We start from the raw sequence: 10,385 nt of genomic DNA on the forward strand, positions 1-10,385 counted from the left end.
TGGTGATTCACAGATTCAAACTACCAGTAATCAGAATCACAAAACTAATAGAAAATGAGAGAGAGAAAGTTGATAGAAAGTTCCGAAGGAATTTCACAGTTGACAACTTTCCCTCAACTTTCTATTTTCCTTGGGCTCCGTTTGGTTTGTGGGAAGATTTGGGTGGGATTGGAAAGGATGGGATGCGATGCGATGGGAAAGTGTAAAAATTTAACTTTCCATTATTTAGTTTTATATGGGAAAATAGTAGGAAAATTACTCAACACAAAATAAAGTCCACCTTGCCAGTCTCGAAGGACCTACCTCCTATGAAACTGGAATCGGTGAATTACTTGTTGGTGCCAGAGATTTCTTCTGAACATCAATCCGTAGAGTCCTCAGAGGTTCGGTTTTAGAGATAGTTTTGCTCGGAGGTTCAATCCGCAGATATCAAACAAAACGCAGACATCCATCGCAACTCCACCTGTCGCCTATATTGCAATTAGAAAGTAGAAACCGCAACCTACCGCCATGGAAGAGAAAGAGAAGAAGAAATAGAGTGGCACCCCCTAACACCCACCTTCAACATCCTTATACAGTGACGAGGACTTGAGACTCCCGAAATCCCCTTTGTCGCCACGATAACCAGCGATAATGCTCAAAATCCTCGACAAGGAATCAACCACAATTTGAGCAGCGACACTCTTCTAACTTTGACGACGACGATCCGCTCGGATGCTCTAGTCTTTTTCGTTTACGGGAGGAGGGAGATGGAAGTGAGGATATGGGAGGAGTTGAGGAGGTGGAGAATGAGAGGGAAGAGGGTAGCAGAGGAAGAAGCGGGAGAGCGAAAAAGCATTGGTGGTGGTTGCAGAGGGGAAGAGGAAGATGGAAAGTAAGCCCTAAGAGAAGACGGAGGACACAAAGCCTGCCAATGCCCTGGGATCCATCTTTTGATGGTTGCTCATTTCGTATCTGGGTCTGATTTGAACGACGTGCTTTTATTTTCTTCTTCTTCTTCTTCTTCTATCGCTGCTTGTTGTCGGGAATCAGATTTCATTTGGCACCCCACCAAGCACCGACGATCAAGCACACGTGACTGATATAATTTCTCCTCGTTTCTCACTTTTCTTCTTCGTCGAGTTGGATGCTTGGAGGGGAAGCGGTGGTGCAACAACGGCGGTGGTTACTAGCAGCGGTGGTGGTTACCAGAAGGGAAGGAGAAAGTGAAGGTGGTGGCAACAAAAGGTAGAAGGACAAACCCAGCAGTGGTGGTGCAGCAACAGCTGGACAGAGGATGAGGATGAAGAAACTCGAGTTTTCTCAAGTTTTTCCACTGGGGTCGCACTGTTTTGGTGCAACCCCAATTGCACAATTTTGGGATCTTGCACCCCACTTTTTTCTCATCCCATCCCCCTATTTCCATTGAAATAAATGGGAGAAAAATGAATATTTTTGGAATTTTCCCTTTTTCTCATTCCCATCCCACAAATCAAACGGAGCCTTAAGTTCTGTTTGGTTTGTGGGATAGAAAAGTATGGGAAAATTTTCATGTTCTATTGTTTGGTTGCAAAAGGAAAATAGTGGGAAAATCAACCTTAATAACACTTATAACTTAATTATTTACTAATATTTTTATTATTTTATATATATTATTATTATTATTTATTAATTATTTGTATATTAATGAACTAATTCTGTAATTAAATAATATTAATAAATATCTAATTAATTATTAAGAATTAATATTTTAAAATTTATTTTACTAATATTTATTATGAAATAATTATTAATTTTATTTTATTAGTTATTTTTAATTATTCAACATTTTAATAATTTAATTATTTTTATTAAATCATTAATTAGATTATTAATAAAATCCTTATTTATTTATTCATTACTTACTTACTTACTTAATTAATTATTTATTTTCTATTAATTATTAATTAGTTAATAATACTTTTTATATTATTTAGTATTTTATTATTAATTAGATATTAATTATTTAAAATCAATAATTATTTAATTAATTATCTTAATTAATTAATTAATATTTTATATTTTATTAGTTTATAAGTTATTATTAATATTATATTTCATTAATACTAATGACTTAATTAGTAATTTTAAAATTTTAATATTAATTACACATAAATTATTAAATTATTTTTATTGATAAATTATTTCTTTTAATTTCTTTTAATTAAATTGTTAATTATAAAATATTTAATTAATTAGTAAATTTTAAATATTTTGTTGTTAATTCTTAATTAACTAATAATATTTTTACGATTTATTTTTTTATTGTTATTTATTAATTTGATATTAATTAGTTAATTAATTATTAATATAAATTAATATTTTAATTTTATTAGTTCATATTTTATTTTATGAATATGTTTGCAAAATGTTTGCGAGGTACAGTGTTGAAATCGACTGTACCTCTCCCTCGGTTGAAAACATATTAATATTTTGAACTACTCACAGGTCCTCTCTTGCAAAATGTTTTGCAAAACAAATTTCAACGGTTGAAATCGACTGTCGACAGTTTTGGTTTTCATCAGAGAGAGTGCATCCCCAATCATTCACTTTGTCCGTCAAAGGGGCTGATCCTATCACTATGATCACCCACTCAGATGAATTCTTGGACTGTCCCAACATACCCAGGTTTTGACCCCCTCTAAGAATCTCACTGATTGGCATATAAAAAACAGCCCAATCCAACACCTAGTGCAGTATCATAATCGAGTCTAGGGGTCAGGTGTAACATTCCAGTTTTGCCCATCTATCTCCAAGGTCCAAGACAATACTGGAATTCTGGTCCGGTTCAGGGTTTCAAGAAAACCGACACTGCATGTACCTCAGGTCTCACCCTGACAGCTGCAACAAGCCACCCCAACCAACTTGGTGGCACATCAGTATCAGCCTTAGCAGGATAAATCTCCCTAGATCTATCCAACGGCTGTGAAGATTCTAAACTAACACGAGTTTCATATGTGTCTAGATTAAGGGTATTACACAGAAACACACCATAATAACATGAATCAAATATGTACTTTATTCATTTACATTAAATGTCATAAGGTACATCATTCTGATTGAAGCTAAGGGCATACATTGTCTAACAGGAAGCATGTCAAAAATAGGGTTTTATTTGGGGTTTAAGAGTGCAAGTTGGACTTGGTTGGCTCGATTTGAGGTCAATTCTAGCCCAAAACTTGATGTATTCAAACCGTAGCCCTCTCTGATTTGAATTAAAATTCTAAACCCTAAAAGCAAGAAATGGCCTTGATGAGAGGTTGGGTTTGAGTTGGAATCTTGTGGCATGGGCATCCTTCCCTTTGACAGAGACACCATCGCCATCCTCCCTCTTCCCCTTTCATATAAACATAATTACAAAATCAGCGTGTACATAGGAACAAACAAGCATTTAGGCTGCATTTGGCATTCCTTATTTTAAGGGTTTATCTCTTTTTTATAGTTAAAAAATTCAGTTTATAGGGGTATTTTAACTGAAAAAAATAAATAAATCCTTAAAATAAGGAATGCCAAATAAAGCCTAAGTGCCCATTTAAGAGAATTTTCACTCAGCAGAGCTTCTGGCGGTGCAAATTAAACCCTATGGAGAGTCCTCAAGCCATGTTTGGTGAAAAACTGAAAAACCAAAAATAATACATGTTCATGAGCCAAGAAAACAATTTTCTCCTAAGCTGTTCACTCAATACAGCTCAAGCAACGCTGAAGCCCTCCCAAATGGGCCCTAATTGAGTTGAGATTGGATTGGGTTGCTTAATACATCTTAGGTTAGGATTAGCCCCAATCCAACTCTACTATCCTTATTTTATTCCTTGTCCCAATCTTCATTGCCAGCGCCAGGTTTTATTTTTATTTTTATTATTTTAAAAGGGTTTGCCCGCGCCAGGTGCAGTTACAGCCAACGGGCTTGCTAAGCACTAAAAAGACAACAATAAACAAGATTAAGCACTCTTCCTCTTCATGATTGACAGATTGCAAGCCTTTGGCCTTTTTGCTGAATCATTTTCACATAATTAATTATTGTAGTTTGAAGTTCTTAAATAACACTAACCGACAAGCCATCCACGGCACCTTGTTCTAATCAATAATTACATTATGATGTTAGCTGCCTATCTTCTTAGACAACCCATTTGTTGCATCAAGCAATGATTAGGGGTTTTAAATGGATCGATTCGAATCGTATCAATCAATACTTTAATTCGGTTTGAATTTGATCAATTAATTATTTTAAATAATATATATTTAAGATATTTTGTTTGTATGAAATATATAATTATATAAATTATTTGAGTTTAAATATTACATGTAGAATATCCCGAATTTGACAGATTATTATATTTGAATTCAATTTTTTAGATTTTTTCGGATGCCGTTGACACCCAAAGTATAAGGTGGTTCATTGCAGTTTGGTTGAGATTTGAATAAATATCAAACTAGATCAATTCAAAGTAAAAATCCAGGGATTGGTGAGGCAGGCAATAAGGAACAGGCACTATGAGGAATTGCCATAATTTTGTAGAGTATATATGGCTGTGTTTTATCCGTTGGTGGTAGGGGTGTCAATTGAATTGGATTTAGTCTAATCCGATCCAGTTTAATGTGAGTCTATTATAAATGGATCAGGTCTAATTCAATCCAATGAATATTTTGGATTAATTTAGATCTGTCCATTTCAATATTTGGATCGTCCAATCTATTCGAATTCATTTTGATTTAGATTGGTTTTAATTCAAATTCGGTCCATTGATACATATATTCTTATCTTATATCAATGGATTAGACATTGGCTTAATCCAATCCAATCCAATCCAATAAATATTTTAAATCGGATTGGTCCAATCCAATATTTCTTATTGGTCCATCCAATCCAAAACCAGTCTATTGACACCCTTAGTTGGTAGTCCTTCAAAATGTATTGTTTATGTTTTGGTTCTTGATACATATATTTTAGAGCTTTGGAGAGGGTTTACTTGATTTTTAATCTTGAGCTTTGGAGAGGGTTTACTTGATTTTTAATCTTTGGATCTTCTGTTTTTTTTCATTATTTTTTTCTTTTTCTTGTTGGTAGGGTGTTATTTCATCATTTTTTTTCCTTGATGAATTGTTCTGTTGAGTTTACTATAAAAACTATCATCAATAGGCCATTTGATTATAGCTGAAATGGCTGGACTGAATGACTTCCTTGATGACTGAGTGGCAAGTTAGATTGATTATTATATCCTAATTAATTCTATTTCATCACCAAAAGACATATCAACAAGTCATTCAGTCAGTCACTTCACTTGTCAAACCCTAAAAGTCATAACCCAAAGCCCATTCTTGAAAAGCCTGGGTTACATGAATTTTCATGTGGCAAATAAGGAGAAAATTGTGGGAGCCAAGGAAAATATAACTTGGTCTGGTTTTCTAGGGTTTTATCTTCATAAAACACCCTTTATTGGGGGCACTAAAAATTATGTCTTGCTAAAAATGAGCTATCTAGAAGAAAGTTAAGCTCTATCAGAGACAGAGAGAGATGGTTAGTGGTTCACTTTAATGAGAAAGCCAATTACTTGAACGTGTTAAATGGGGATTACACTTTTCAGGAAACCATTTTACTAGTAGTTTATAATTCTTATCCCTAACTTAATTAGTAAGAGTAGACTATAAATGAATCCCCATTCCTTTAAATGTCCACCATTTTTTTTGTACAAATACACGAATCTGATACCCTATTGTTAAGAGGGTAGTCACTATTAGGATAGGATGAGATAAACCTTTAAGCAAAGGTTGATTGTCAAGATAAAGTGTCTTTTCATTTATCAATTATAGTAATTGCTTAATGAAAACAAAGCAATGTTGTCTCCAAACTTAAGGGTCTCCTTTACCCCACTCTCCATTAGACCTGTTTTTGGGCTGAGCTGGGTTGTGTTTGAGTTAGGTTTTGTATATTTATCAACGAAATACATTCGGGCCTGAGCCCGAGTCGGCCCCAACCATCGGGCTTAGGTCTTGAGCCCGGCCAGAAATTTGAAAACAGATTTTTTTTCTTTTTTTATTCAATAAAAATGTGTTCTATTTATATTAAAAACTTTCAAAACTCAAAAATAATAAACATTTCACTATTACTTAGAAAAAATATAAGAACAAAGAAAAAATATTATATATATTATATTAAATAAAATATATTATTATTATTATTATTATATAGTATCAAGTCAGGTTTGGGTTCGGGTTGGGCTTTTTTGAGAAAACCCAAACCCGGCCCAAAAAAAGTCAGGCCCGGTACTTTAAGCCCAAACCCAAACCTACGGGCCCAAAATTATGAACAAACCCAACTTATAACGGGCCAGCCCGTCAGGCTACCCGGCCCATGAACAGATCTACTCTCCACCACAAAAATCTCTTAATTTTGTTTCTCACAATAAGTGGTGGGACCCACTTGACCCTTGATAATACTTGAAAATCCAATCAGACGGTACATATTAATGTTGTTAATACTTCAACGAGGCTACTCCCCAACTAAAGAAGTAAAGAGTAACTATCTACGTTTTTGAAATTTGAAGTTTGCACGATTCCAGGCTTCAAGCATCTATGTATGGGTATTGAATTGAATGTGGGAAAAAGTATCACATGTTTGTCTGTATGTTCATTTCATTTATTTATAGGTTAGAGCAAGAAGTACTGTTTTTTTATCTGCATCGAAATGGGGAAATTGACCAAATTTTCCATGTTCCTGTATTAATGAATATGGGACTCAGGTAAACCTGGGGAGGTTTTAACCCTCCCCCCTCCCCTTCTTCCCATCCTTGGTTAAGTTATTTTTTCATTTAGGCCTTATTCGTTTTTTGGTAAGTTATTTATCCTGGTAAATGTATTTATCGGGGCAAGTCTTACTCAGGAAAGACTTGCCTGTGTAAGTGTATTTACCTATGTTCTTTTATTTCTTATGCAAATAAGACAATGGCCATTTTAGTCATAAAATCCATTATTATAAGGGGTATTTTTGTCTCATTCAAGTATTGGCAACTTTCCCCCAAGGTGGGAAAGTTATTTACTCACCTAGGAGATAGGTGGTTAAGTGATACCCAGGAAAATAAACTTTCCCTGGTCCCCACTTAAATCTGAAAAAGAACATGGGATTTTTGGTCAATAGAAATCAAAATCCCATTGACCAACTTTCCCTGGTCCCCACATAAATCTGAAAAAGAACATAGGATTTTTGGTCAATGAAAATCAAAATCCCATTGACCAACTTTCCCCCCTCTCAAAATCCTCCAAAGAGGAAAAGTTTTTAAAGTTCAATGGGATAAAAAGTCTCTTAAACAGACACTAAAAAAAAATGTATAAGGATAAAAATGGAAACAGAAAAAACTTATCTAAACTCAAAAGAAACAATTGCCCGTTAAGTGCACTTATTTTGTTAAGATGATTTTATATGTCCTCAACCCAAGTTTTAATAAGAAAGAGACGAAGAAGGAAAGCATATCCAATTATCCATCCAAACATGCAACTTTAGCCATAAAGGTGCACTTAGGTGAGCTGGGCCGGGTTTAAGGTAAACCCAAGCTGCTAGGCAAGGGTTGGACTAAGCTCAGGATACCTAAATGTTATTCTTGAGCCAAAAATCCAAGTCTATTCCATATCAGACAGAATCAGTCCAGTCTAGGAATGAACATACCCAAGTTGCACTCATATTTATACAGATCCAATCTCGATCAAAGGCTTTTTAATTCAAATTGTTGGACCAATTAAATCATGGTTCAATCCATTCACAACCCTACTTAAAATTCGACACATTCAGATTATCTGTTTACATAATTAGATCGGATGTGAATTTCACTTGAGTCTTTAGTTTATATAAATTTATCTTATAATAGGCACGAGTTCAAAATAAATAATTTTGATTTTTATTATTTCTCTATTTCAAAAAGAAAAAAAAAACGGGCTGAGCCTGAGATTGAATATGGATTTAAATTTTTTAAAATAGGATTGAATTCAGATGTGACTGAACCCGACCCGATTTCAACCATACTTTTTGACTGTAAAGGGCCCTCTGGACCAAAATTCAAAATGCTTTTAGTGATGCTCTTCCATTTTTAGGTGAATCATTTGCTTTCTCATTAAATACAAATCAATTAATATTGGTGGAGAAGCATTAGACAACTTGCTTTCTCAATAAACACAAAAACACAATCCATGAACCGTGGTGGATAAGCATTAGGATTTAGATAACCTACCCACATTAGTACGCGCCGACACAGACAAACACTTGGGACAAGTACGGAGGCACTTAGTGCACGTGCACAAGACAAAGCCAGAAACCAATCAACAGAACAGACATGTTTGGGCCCATCTTGCGCCCAATAAGTCGGTTGTTTGACTCATGGGATCTTAGCTTGATAAATGCTTCTCTGAGCTGGATCACAAATTCACGACTCGGAAACTCAACTCAACTGAGAAGCTAAGAACTAACAAGTTTGTCGGTCGGAGGCTAAAGACTAAAGTCAATCACGTAGCAAATAATATGTAAGTATACACATACAAAAATAGTAGGGTCATTTTGCCACGTGTTAAGACTGGATTAAAGTGACACGTGACAAATGGGGTTTATTACAGTGGCCCAACCAAAAAGGTCAGGCCGAGAAAATGCAGTAGTCACTGTCCGAGAGAGACGAAAAGAGGTGGAGAGGGGAGGGGTGATTGTCATCAACACCATCACGTAAGAAGGAAGAATCTCAATTTTGTGGTATTCACATTCATTCCCTTCGCATCCAATCCAAGATTGAAGGCTAAAAAAGAGGAGGAGATGTAGCCCCACGGCCCACCTTAACACACTACTAGTAATACTACAATACTACAAGGCTAGCTATAACCCCTTACTTTCACTCCACTCACCACTACCCTCATCTCCATTCCCCACCTCATACTCGTCCAGCTCTTTGAAGCTCTAATCAAGTAAGCATCCCCTTATAACAATTGGTCATGATTGCCCTATCCAGATATCAAAAAAGTTTAGGAACCAAAATCCGACCCTTCGCAATCCATATTACGTTAAATCCGATCTTTTATGACCCATATTTTATTGTTGTAAGGCATATAAATCAAAGTTTTTGAGCCTTCGTCGACCCAGATGGTCAGACCTTTTGGCCTGGGAATTATCTAGGCAACTAGTTCCGTTTTACCTCAAACCTAATCTCTGGTAAAAAATTGTTGAATTGGATAATAATTTGTTGATCCTAGTGGTTAGATCGTCGACCCATTTGACCCATTCAACAGTTTTGGGCTATTTTTTATTTTAATTATTTTTCATTAGAATAAATCGCCCGTTTGAATTGGATGGTCGAACCGTCGGCTTGAAAACCGGTGGCCAAAACAGTTCCAGTCCCAAATTAGATTTTAAAAACCTTGATATAAATTTATGTATTATATATTAAATTTAATAATATTTTAAACGTTATGTAAAGAATAAGAGAGAAAACAAATTGACATGAACAATTGTATTAAATGTTCCCTCTGTCTTTGTTTAGAGAGAGCTTCCCTCTCGAATTTCCTGAGGTTTTTTCAATCTCTCTGTTTGTCATCCGCTTTTCATCCTAGAAATTTCTTTTGGGGTGGCTCCCTTCGGGGAGTCCCCCTTTCCATTATCTTCTGTTCTCTTTTCTTCTTGTTTTTTTTCTCTTTTTGTCGTTTCTTTTCTTCCCTCCTCCCCTGCTTTCATTCTTCATTCTTCCTCCCATCTATTTCCATATGGTTCTCTCCTTTCTTCCCACTGTTCTTCCTCCCATGTATTTCCCCCACCTTTCCCATCTAGTTCTCTCTATTATTCACCTCTTTTCGTGCTTTTTGTACTTTTTTTTGTTCTTTCTGTAGGTGTTTTGACAAGGGGGTTACTTTCTCTTGTATCCTGTATTGGGCATTTGATACCGGTGGATATTGCTTTACGTTTTGCCATCCATGGTTCAATCCATTTGCAGTTCTCCGACAGATGCACTTCATGGTCAGTTCCATTTGCAGTTCTTTGACGGATGCAGTTATGGAAGGCAATTACAGCCTCTGGTAGCGGTTGTAATGTTTGGGCTCTACCGTCTTTGCATATCTAACCCAACTAGTTCTGTTTCTCTCGCCGTTTGTGGTGGATTGGAGTTGTGCTTATCTACTTTTGTTGGTGATTTTAAATTCACCTTTGTTTGATTTCATAAATTCATTATGTCATCCTTCATCCATTTATATATTTTGTTCTTCTTGAGAAATTGTATCTAGGTTCTGCTTGGCCTTGTTGGCAATTCTCTGTACTTGTATCAATTTCTTGAATGAATGAAATATGCTTTAAGCCTTAAAAAAAGACATGAACAACTATATTTTAAGTAAAATCCATACATATTGACACG

Source organism: Nelumbo nucifera, chromosome 1 (assembly GCF_055504915.1).
Source record: "Nelumbo nucifera cultivar China Antique chromosome 1, China Antique-T2T, whole genome shotgun sequence".
In the NCBI taxonomy this organism is placed as follows: Eukaryota; Viridiplantae; Streptophyta; class Magnoliopsida; order Proteales; family Nelumbonaceae; genus Nelumbo; species Nelumbo nucifera.